This window comes from Miscanthus floridulus, chromosome 8 (genome assembly GCF_019320115.1).
Source record: "Miscanthus floridulus cultivar M001 chromosome 8, ASM1932011v1, whole genome shotgun sequence".
Classification (NCBI taxonomy): Eukaryota; Viridiplantae; Streptophyta; class Magnoliopsida; order Poales; family Poaceae; genus Miscanthus; species Miscanthus floridulus.
This window is the reverse complement of record NC_089587.1, coordinates 128,643,241-128,652,116: the sequence shown is the minus strand read 5'-3', so window position 1 is coordinate 128,652,116 and position 8,876 is coordinate 128,643,241. Positions and strand designations below refer to the sequence as shown.

Here is an 8,876-nt window from a genome sequence, read left to right as displayed (position 1 = left end):
AGATGACCAAGGTGAACATGCTCGTTACCATCCTGCAAAAACTTCAACAAGAACACTAAAACTCGTGGAGCATATTAGGATAATAGGGTTAGCGGTTAGCCCTCCTGAGATTAGTTGTTCTTGAGATTGGAAATATTTTTGAAGTGGTAGAATTCAGCAGGATGTTTATCTAGCATTTTTTTTGGATTTTCTGATATAATTGAATACATGGTATTTTTAATTTTTATGCTGCCACGGTAAATATTCTTGGGGGTTTTACACACCGTAGAATTATTCACATGGGGCTTAGGATTTTATATTGCAACAATGAAAATTTTATTTTATTCTTTTCTAAGTTCAAAGCAAATGTAGAAAAGTAAATATGCTAAAGTAAAAATAATTCATGCAATGCTAAAAAGTAAAAATAGATAACTACCAACTTTACCTCATGGCGAGGGTTCGGATTTTTAAGTCCTCCAGACATGACTTTTCTACCTATCTTGTTCATACTTTGGGTGCATCTGTCGGTCCCAGAGATGGAGACCTTGATGGTTGCACCTCTTGTGACTGGTGACTCAGATGATGATGTTGCCATTTCTTTCCACACCTGATTGGTCTGTGGACTTGATTTTGGTGGAGTAGATTCATCTTTCACAGGTTCTTCATCTTCCTCCCATTTATTCTTGGGGAGTTGATTCCTCTGGTGTTGAGATGCTCAGCATCCCCTCTTGGAATGGGTTTTCTTTGGCTATTCATAAGTGGTATAACTATTAAAGTAACATCGTACCTTTTCTCCTAGGAAATTGGAAGTGGACATGTCCTAGATCTGACATAGATGATCACGTTCATAGTGTTGAGGAATGGTCTTCCAAGGATGATAGGTATGTCTTCTTCTTCTTCTCCCATGTCCAAAACCATGAAGTCGGTAGGGGCATAGTGATCATGTATTCTTACTATGACATCTTTTGCTATTCCCTCCAAAAATTGGATTGATTGGTCAGCCATCTGCAATTGCATGTATGTAGGGAACAAAGGTTCATCACCAAATAAGTATTCATACATTACCTTGGACATTATATTGACACCTGACCCGATGTTGCAGAAGGTTTTGTGGAAGATTCTTTGTCCAATGGTACACTCGATTGTCGGTATGCCATGATCGTCTTTCTTGGTAAGGTATGATGAAGCGAGGAGGTGGTTGTACTCCGATCGAAGTGTGTTGATCATGTTGACTAATTCTTCTTGTGGCTTCCTGGCTTTATTCTTCCTCTTGGTCACTATTGTCTCTTTGGGCAAGTACAGGAATCTATGGATGACTAGGAGAATGGTGTATACGATTCTTAAAGTAAACTTCTGCTTCCTATCCTTGATTGTGAAACAGATCTTTGCACTATCCAGCATATATGATGGCTTTTGCGGTGCTTAGGAAAGGTCAGCCCAAGATAATGGGTGCCCTTACATCTCCACCCATTTCTGAAACCACAAAATCTGTGGGTACATACGATGGTCCCACTCGAACACAAATGTCTTCAAGAATTCCCTTGGGGTAGTAGAGTGACTGATTTACAGGCTACAAACGCATGTTTGTGTACAACAAAGTATCTCCATTAATTTTAACATAAATTACCTTTGGCATGATGTTGACACTTGCTCTGAAGTCACAGACAACTTCTTGAAAAATGTGAGGTCCAATAGCTATGGGGATGACAAGGTCTTCCTAGATCATCCTTTCTTTTTAGGTAAGGAATAGTCTATCCACCTTCCTATCGATGGCTCCATGTAGAAGTATGCTGCATTGTGAATATAGACAAGATTTGTAGTTTCTAGATCTTCCGGTTGCCCTAGAATCTTACCTTTGTCGGTTGGAGGAATAGTAGCCGCCAGCTGAGCTATTTGTGATTCTATCATTTTATTAAAGCTATGCTGGTTCTTAATGGCAGAGGAGAAGCTATCCATTCTATTGTTTATGTTTTCTAAAATTTTATCATTGAAAGCTAATTTTCTAGATAAGCCCTCCATAATTTTAGCTTGGCCAGAAATTAACTCTCTCAAGGGTGGTTGATTATTGAAATTATTACCTGGATAGTTACCTTGGTAATTACCTTAGTAATTCGGCCTCTGTTGCTGATTCCATCCTTGATTCTATTGAGGACAATAGTTGCTATTGTTGATAAAGTTCACATCCTCATGGGTTTTAGTACAGTTGTTCCCTAAATGCCCAATGTTTCCACATTCTTCATAGGTCATGCGGGAATCATGAATGTGCATGACTTCTTGCTTCTTATTGGCTCGGTCTTCAAGTTTCTTCATGAGGAGATCCATCTTGGTAGACAGCCTATCTACCTCCTTGAGTTGATGCATACCTCCACCTCTCTTGCGAGTCTAGGGATGTTCTTCATTGAAACCTTGATTAGAGGCCATCTTCTCTACGAGAGCTATTGTAACTAGGATTGTGAGTGACAGGAAAGCACCTCCAGCAGCAGCATCGATATTCTCATAGGTGTTGTTTGTCAACCCATGGTAGAAAGTCTGCATGAGTAGCCAATTCTCTATCCCATGATGAGGACATTCTTATATGTAATCTTGAAAGCGTTCTCATGCCTCAGGGATAGATTTATCATGTTGCTGCTGAAAACTTGAGATTCTTCCACACAGAGCATTGGTCTTTCCTATGGGAAAGAATTTGCTAGGAAGGCAATGGAGCAATTATCCCATGAAGTGTTTTTATCTTTGTTGTCAAAGAACCATTGCTTCGCCTTCCCCTAGAGTGAGAATAGGAACATGCAAAGTAGTATGGCATCTCTGGATACTCCTTTAATGGTGAAAGTGTTGCAAATCTCCAGGAAGTGTTGGAGATGAGCACTCGCATCTTCATGTGCCTTTCACAAAGCTGGCTAGCTTGTAGCATGTTGATGAGAGCTGGCTTAAGCTCAAAAGCATTGTCTCCAATGTTGATCACCAGGTCCAGTATGGATGTTGGTTGTAGTTGGAGTAGAGAATTCATGGAGAGTCTTGTTAGTCATAGCTTTGAAAACTAGTCTTAAGTTTTGCCTTGTCTAGTTGTCTTCCAATTCTAAAGCTAGGAACTTTCTTGAGTTTAGCCTTAGTCCTTCTGAGTAGTGCTTCTAGATTTTCAACGTAGTTTGTCAGAAGGTCAAAACTAGTCATACATTACCCTGCATAAGATATAAAAGTAGACAAAGCAAGGGTATGCCTGCTAGAGTAGTGGTGAATGGTTTTCTCAATCATATCAATAAGTAAAAGCTTATCAATATTTCATGATTGCCTAGCAACCTTCCCCAGCAATGGCACTAGAAATGCTTGTTGGTATTTATTAACTTGTCACTTGTTTAAGTAACCACCAAATGTTGTTGACATTTCTTAGCATAACTTTTACTAAGTTGTCATCCCTAGCTATGATGCCAGAAATGCTTGTTGGTACTACTTAGCATCACTACTAGAATGATACTAAGAAGTACTTCTAATATTTTATGTGACTAGAAAGAATATATATAAAAAGGAATATGCAAGTGCATAGATAATTATACCATTGTAGCACTTCACCCAAGAGTATTCTAGGTATTGTTATTTATATTTTTACCAGAGGGAAGATTAGACAGTTGGAATGTATTGATAACTTATACATATGATTGAGAAATAAACCATAACTAGACTTTCTCACAATAGGGATAAGTCAAGAGATAAATATGATAAGTAATGATAAATAATAAATGATCACTCAGAGTACTCCTTTCTTTAGCATTAGCATGTCTAATTAGAAATTAGAGGAATAATTCCTAAGTCATTCTTAATTACAAGTCAAAGCATACGCTGATTAGTGCAATTACACTTAGTAGTCATGGCTATGATCAACTTCATATCTACACATAAGGGATATTACTAAGGAAGATTAAGAACAGAGCTTGTCTTCCTTCGTAACTAGATCCCACTTATCCTATATTCAGAGAGTGGACTACAAAGGACTCAACGGGAGTGTCACATCCGCGATCTACCACATGGCCTGGAATATAGGGTGCATCTATAGGTAAACATCGTATAAGCACCATGCTTACACAATGTCAACCACTCACCCCATGCACAATGGAGCGAGCGCTATACGAACTTATGCTTGAATATAATGATAATCTAGCAATACTAAGCATATAATCAAAGTAAATGATGAACATGATAACTAGGAACATGAATAATATTATGAACTATGTCGAATCAATTGTAGCAAACATATGAATAATGAATGATACAAAAGTGGGTACAAGGGGCTATACCAAGCCACGCTCTTGACAAGATCTAGTATCCAAGAAAAGCTTGCCTTCCTCTAGACCTAGCCTAGCTAGCTATGCCTTAGAATATGGTGAGCCCTGAGGATGATTAGGGTTTCTGTCTTCTCAAATGACTTGATCAGGGTTTGATGATTCAGGGAGGGGGGTAGGGCTGATATATATAGGCCGTAGCATCAATTTTGAGCCCTTGGATCAAACCGGCCTAAAGGAACGGTGTAGATGCAAACCCTAAGGCGGTGGAGAACTGACATTCAATGGAGGAGGCTGATAGTGGGCCCCATAGGCCGGGCAGCCTGCAGGTGGGGCCATCCAGCCTCTCACCCTCTGCTACGATGTGGTGTCCTCTGGAGTCTTCTAGATCCTTCTGGTGTCCATCTCGTTTTAGATAAGCATAATTTACTCTGACATATAGGTCCACCTTGATGGTTTTCTGAATAAACCCTGCTGAAAATATAGATTCACCAAAACTTGTGGAATTTGTTTGTTTAAACCCCTAAGTCTATGTTGGTGATTACTTTCATGCCCTTATAGAAGTTATATTGACTAGTTTATGATGGTTGTTAACTACCATCAACACCTAACATCACCTAAGGGAGTTTGAGTAGCTCTGTGCTTGCCTAATCATTTTAGGTATGTCACAAGAAACACTTCGATGGAAGTTGTTTCCATTCTCACTTGATGAGAGGGCAAAACAATGGTATGCCCATAACATAGGGAAGGTAGCTAGCGATTGGGAAGAACTAAGGAATAGATTTTGTCTTGTGTTCTTCCCTATATCCCGAATCGCTACCCTACGGCAAGAGATCCTCAACTTCCAACAAAAAGAGAAGGAAACCAAAGGTGCAGCCTAGGGACATTTTTCAATCCTATCAAGGTCCAGCCCAGACTTGTCTATACCAAGCCATGTGCTATTATAGCATTTTTGGCTAGGTCTTAGCAAGGAGTCTGCCCTACAGCTCGATATAGCTGCCGGAGGTTCTTTTACCCACAAAACCACAGCGAAAGGAGAAGCTCTCCTAGACTGCATTTTAGAGAACACTCCCCCACTTGAAACCCTCTATATAGAGCTCGTGCTAAGCCATGAGGAAGTCTCTTTAGCTGAAGCCAAACCCATAACACTTCTAGAGATACCCTCTCCCGAACCAAAAGTTTCGGGGGAAGGTTTCTAACCTTTAGACTTTCCGTATTTTGAGGACTTTTTTCGAAGATTTTAGAAACACCTCGAATTACAAATGCCAAAGGAGGCCACCAGTCTCTATCTCTCCTTGTGATTCCTTAGACAAAGAATTTCTTAGGGAGTCCATCAAGGACTTCACCATGATCATGAGTAGCGAATGGATAGACGAGGGAGAGCTTTCTTCTAAAGAAATTTAGATTCATGCCCCCTCTCTACCTATTTGATGTAAAATCCAAGGGAACTAGGGTGGATATGTTGTATAATCCAATTGTAGGAGCAAACCTCATGTCAAATTCCTTCACACTCACCTGTTTGGGCAAAGAACCTCCTACTCCAACAGTCAAGTTCTTTAGAGTCGCCCCACAATCTAGCCTAAAAGAACTTGGGGTTCTACACAACATAACACTCCACCATGGCAATGTTGAAATGGCCCTCAATTTCCATGTCTTTGACATATCAGATTTCAACATCATGATAGGGCCTCCCCTAGAAAAACTTTTCATAGACCCACCAAAAATAGGGGATCTAAGTATAAAGGGGAGATACACTTTTTCCATTCCAATCATGCGAGCCAAAACTCGGTGATAGACCCTCTACCCTATCATGACTTGCCCAAGGAAGTGCAGTCTTGTTAGTTTTACCCTTTGAATCTCCTGAGTCAGTCCTTAGAAAAGGATGCGAAACTCTTCATAGAAGAGGATGACTTAGGAGAAACTATAGATCTTCCTCAAGAGGAAGTGCTAGCATGACCTCCAGTTGAGCTAAAACCCCTTCTCGTTAGCCTACGTTATGTTTTCCTAAATGGCAACAAAGAAACTCCTATCATCATTAGCGACAAGCTTACTGATGAGGAAACATCAAAACTCATCACCATCTTAGAAAAACATAGGCCAGTCTTCGGGTATTCTTTTGCAAGATGTCAAGGGGATTAGCCTGACTCTTTGTACCCATCGCATTCTGATAGATCCTTCGAGTACACCTTCTCATGAGCCTCAGCGTAGGACTTAATAATGCGACATAGGAAGTCATGAAGAAGGAAGTCCTCAAACTTCTTCACTGCTGGGATTATTTATCCTATACCACATAGTGACTAGGTTAGCCCCGTCCAAGTGGTTCCAAAGAAAGGAGGAATGACGGTTGTAGAAAATAATAAAAATGAGTTAATTCCACAATGAAACATCATGGGGTGGAGAATGTGTATTTGTTACCAGAAACTCAACGCGGCAACAAAGAAAGACCACTTCCCACTGCCCTTTCATTGATGAAGTGTTACAACGATTGGTGAAGCATTCTTTCTTTTGCTTTCTCGATGAGTATTCAGGGTATCATCAGATTCCCATCTACCCCGATGATCAAAGCAAGGCGACCATCACATGCCCGTATGGAATGTACGCTTATCGCAGAATGTCATTTGGGTTGTGTAATGTGCCCACTTCATTTCAACGGTGCATGATTTCTATCTTCTCAGACATGATAGAAGAAATCATGGAGGTTTTCATGGATGACTTTTCAGTCTATGGCACATCATTTGATCACTGTCTGGAGAATCTAGATAAAGTCTTGCAGAGATGCCAAGAAAAGGACCTAGTACTTAACTAGAAAAAGTGCCACTTCATGGTCAGTGAAGGCATCATTCTCAGGCACCTTGTGTCTAAGAGGGGATTGAGGTAGATAAGGCTAAGATTGAGGTTATCGAGCAACTACCACCCCCTCGTGAACGTAAAGGGAATCCACAGCTTCCTAGGTCATGTTGGGTTCTATAGGAAGTTTATCAAAGATTTTTCACAAATCGCTAGACCCCTCACAAACCTCTTACCTAAGGATGCACCTTTTGAGTTCATAGATGAGTGCTTAGATGCTTTCCACACTCTTAGGAAAGCACTCATCTTCAGCACCAATCATCCAACCACCCGATTGGCCACTATCATTTGATATCATGTGTGATGCTAGTGACTATGTTGTTGGTGCGGTCCTTGGCCAAACTAAAGATAAGAAGCATCATGCAATTGTGTATGCTAGCAAAACGCTAATAGGAGCCTAGCTTTACTATGCTACCACTGAAAAAGAGCTTCTTGCAGTCATTTTTGCTATTGATAAATTTAGATCTTACTTAGTTGGAGCAAAAGTTATCATTTACATAGATCATGCTGGATTAATATATTTGCTCACTAAGAAAGATGCAAAACCCAGATTAATAAGATGGATTCTCTTACTCTAAGAATTTGAACTTGAAATAAAAGATAAAAAGGGAGTAGAGAATACCGTTGCAGATCATTTGTCCCATATACAAGTCACTAACGTGCAGGAATCACCAATTAATGACTTCCTACGCGACGACATGTTACTCAAGGTGACGAACTCCAACCCATGGTATGCAAACATCATGAACTTCATGGTTTTAGGATACTTACCACTAGGGGAAAACAAGAGAAAGCTCCAAGCTAAGAGCAGATGTCACCTTTGGGATGACCCATACCTATACAGGGTATGCTCTAATGGCCTATTGAGGAGATGAGTACCAATGGCAGGAAGGGTTGCAAATCATTGAGAAGTGCCATGTAGCACCGTACGGAAGGCCATTATGGATTATTCCGCACACAGGCCAAAATCGGGCAATGCGGATTCTTCTGGCCGATGATGTATGAAGACACTAAGGAATTCATTCGAAGGTGTCGAAAATACTAGCTGCAAGGTGGCATCACTGCTTCGCAATGCAATACCCCTCCACTACAACTTGCAAGTGGAGATCTTCGATGTTTGGGGCATAGACTTCATGGGGCCGTTCCAAAAGTCCCATGATAGTGAGTACATCCTTATCGCCATTGACTATGTGTCAAAATGGGTGGAAGCATTACCATGTAGAGCTGCTAATGCTAGGCATGCAAGGAAGATGTTCCATAAAGTGATCTCCCCTCGCTTTAGAACACTAAGAATGGTGATAAGCGATGGGGGATCTCACTTCATTGACAAAACCTTCAGAGCCTTCCTAAAAGAGCTTAGGGCCAAGCACAAACACTACTACAGATTGACTTATCACTATCGTCACATTCACTATCTTAGCAATAGAAGAGACTATGTTTTACTTCCACTACCTGGTTGGACAGATAGCAAGGCCTCCTAAGGAAGGAGATCGACAGTTGAAACTTCTACCACCAACGGGTTAACAATAGATGCGGTAGTGGTATTTTCTTAGTTGTATGAAAAACCAAGCCGACTGGGATACGTGATATGGCCATGCGGCACTCCATGACTGTTTGGTCTTCCTGATGGTAAAGTCAGCGTGAGTTATTTCCCAACTACCCACAACACAGTTGCATCACCATTACTTGCACTTCTCCATCTTCAAGGTTGGCCCATTTAACTAGGGTTTGGATGTACCTCTTGGGCACAATCCACACACTCTTGAATCCACACACTCG

The 8,876-nt window shown here is 40.8% G+C and overlaps 1 non-coding gene across 1 annotated transcript; it reads left to right on the top strand.

The window, feature by feature from the left end:
• The first annotated feature begins 2,530 nt into the window (after positions 1-2,530).
• LOC136478617 (small nucleolar RNA R71) lies at positions 2,531-2,639 on the top strand. Its single transcript, XR_010764339.1, has one exon. It is a non-coding gene; the product is annotated as a small nucleolar RNA R71 (small nucleolar RNA).
• Positions 2,640-8,876: the final 6,237 nt, after the last annotated feature.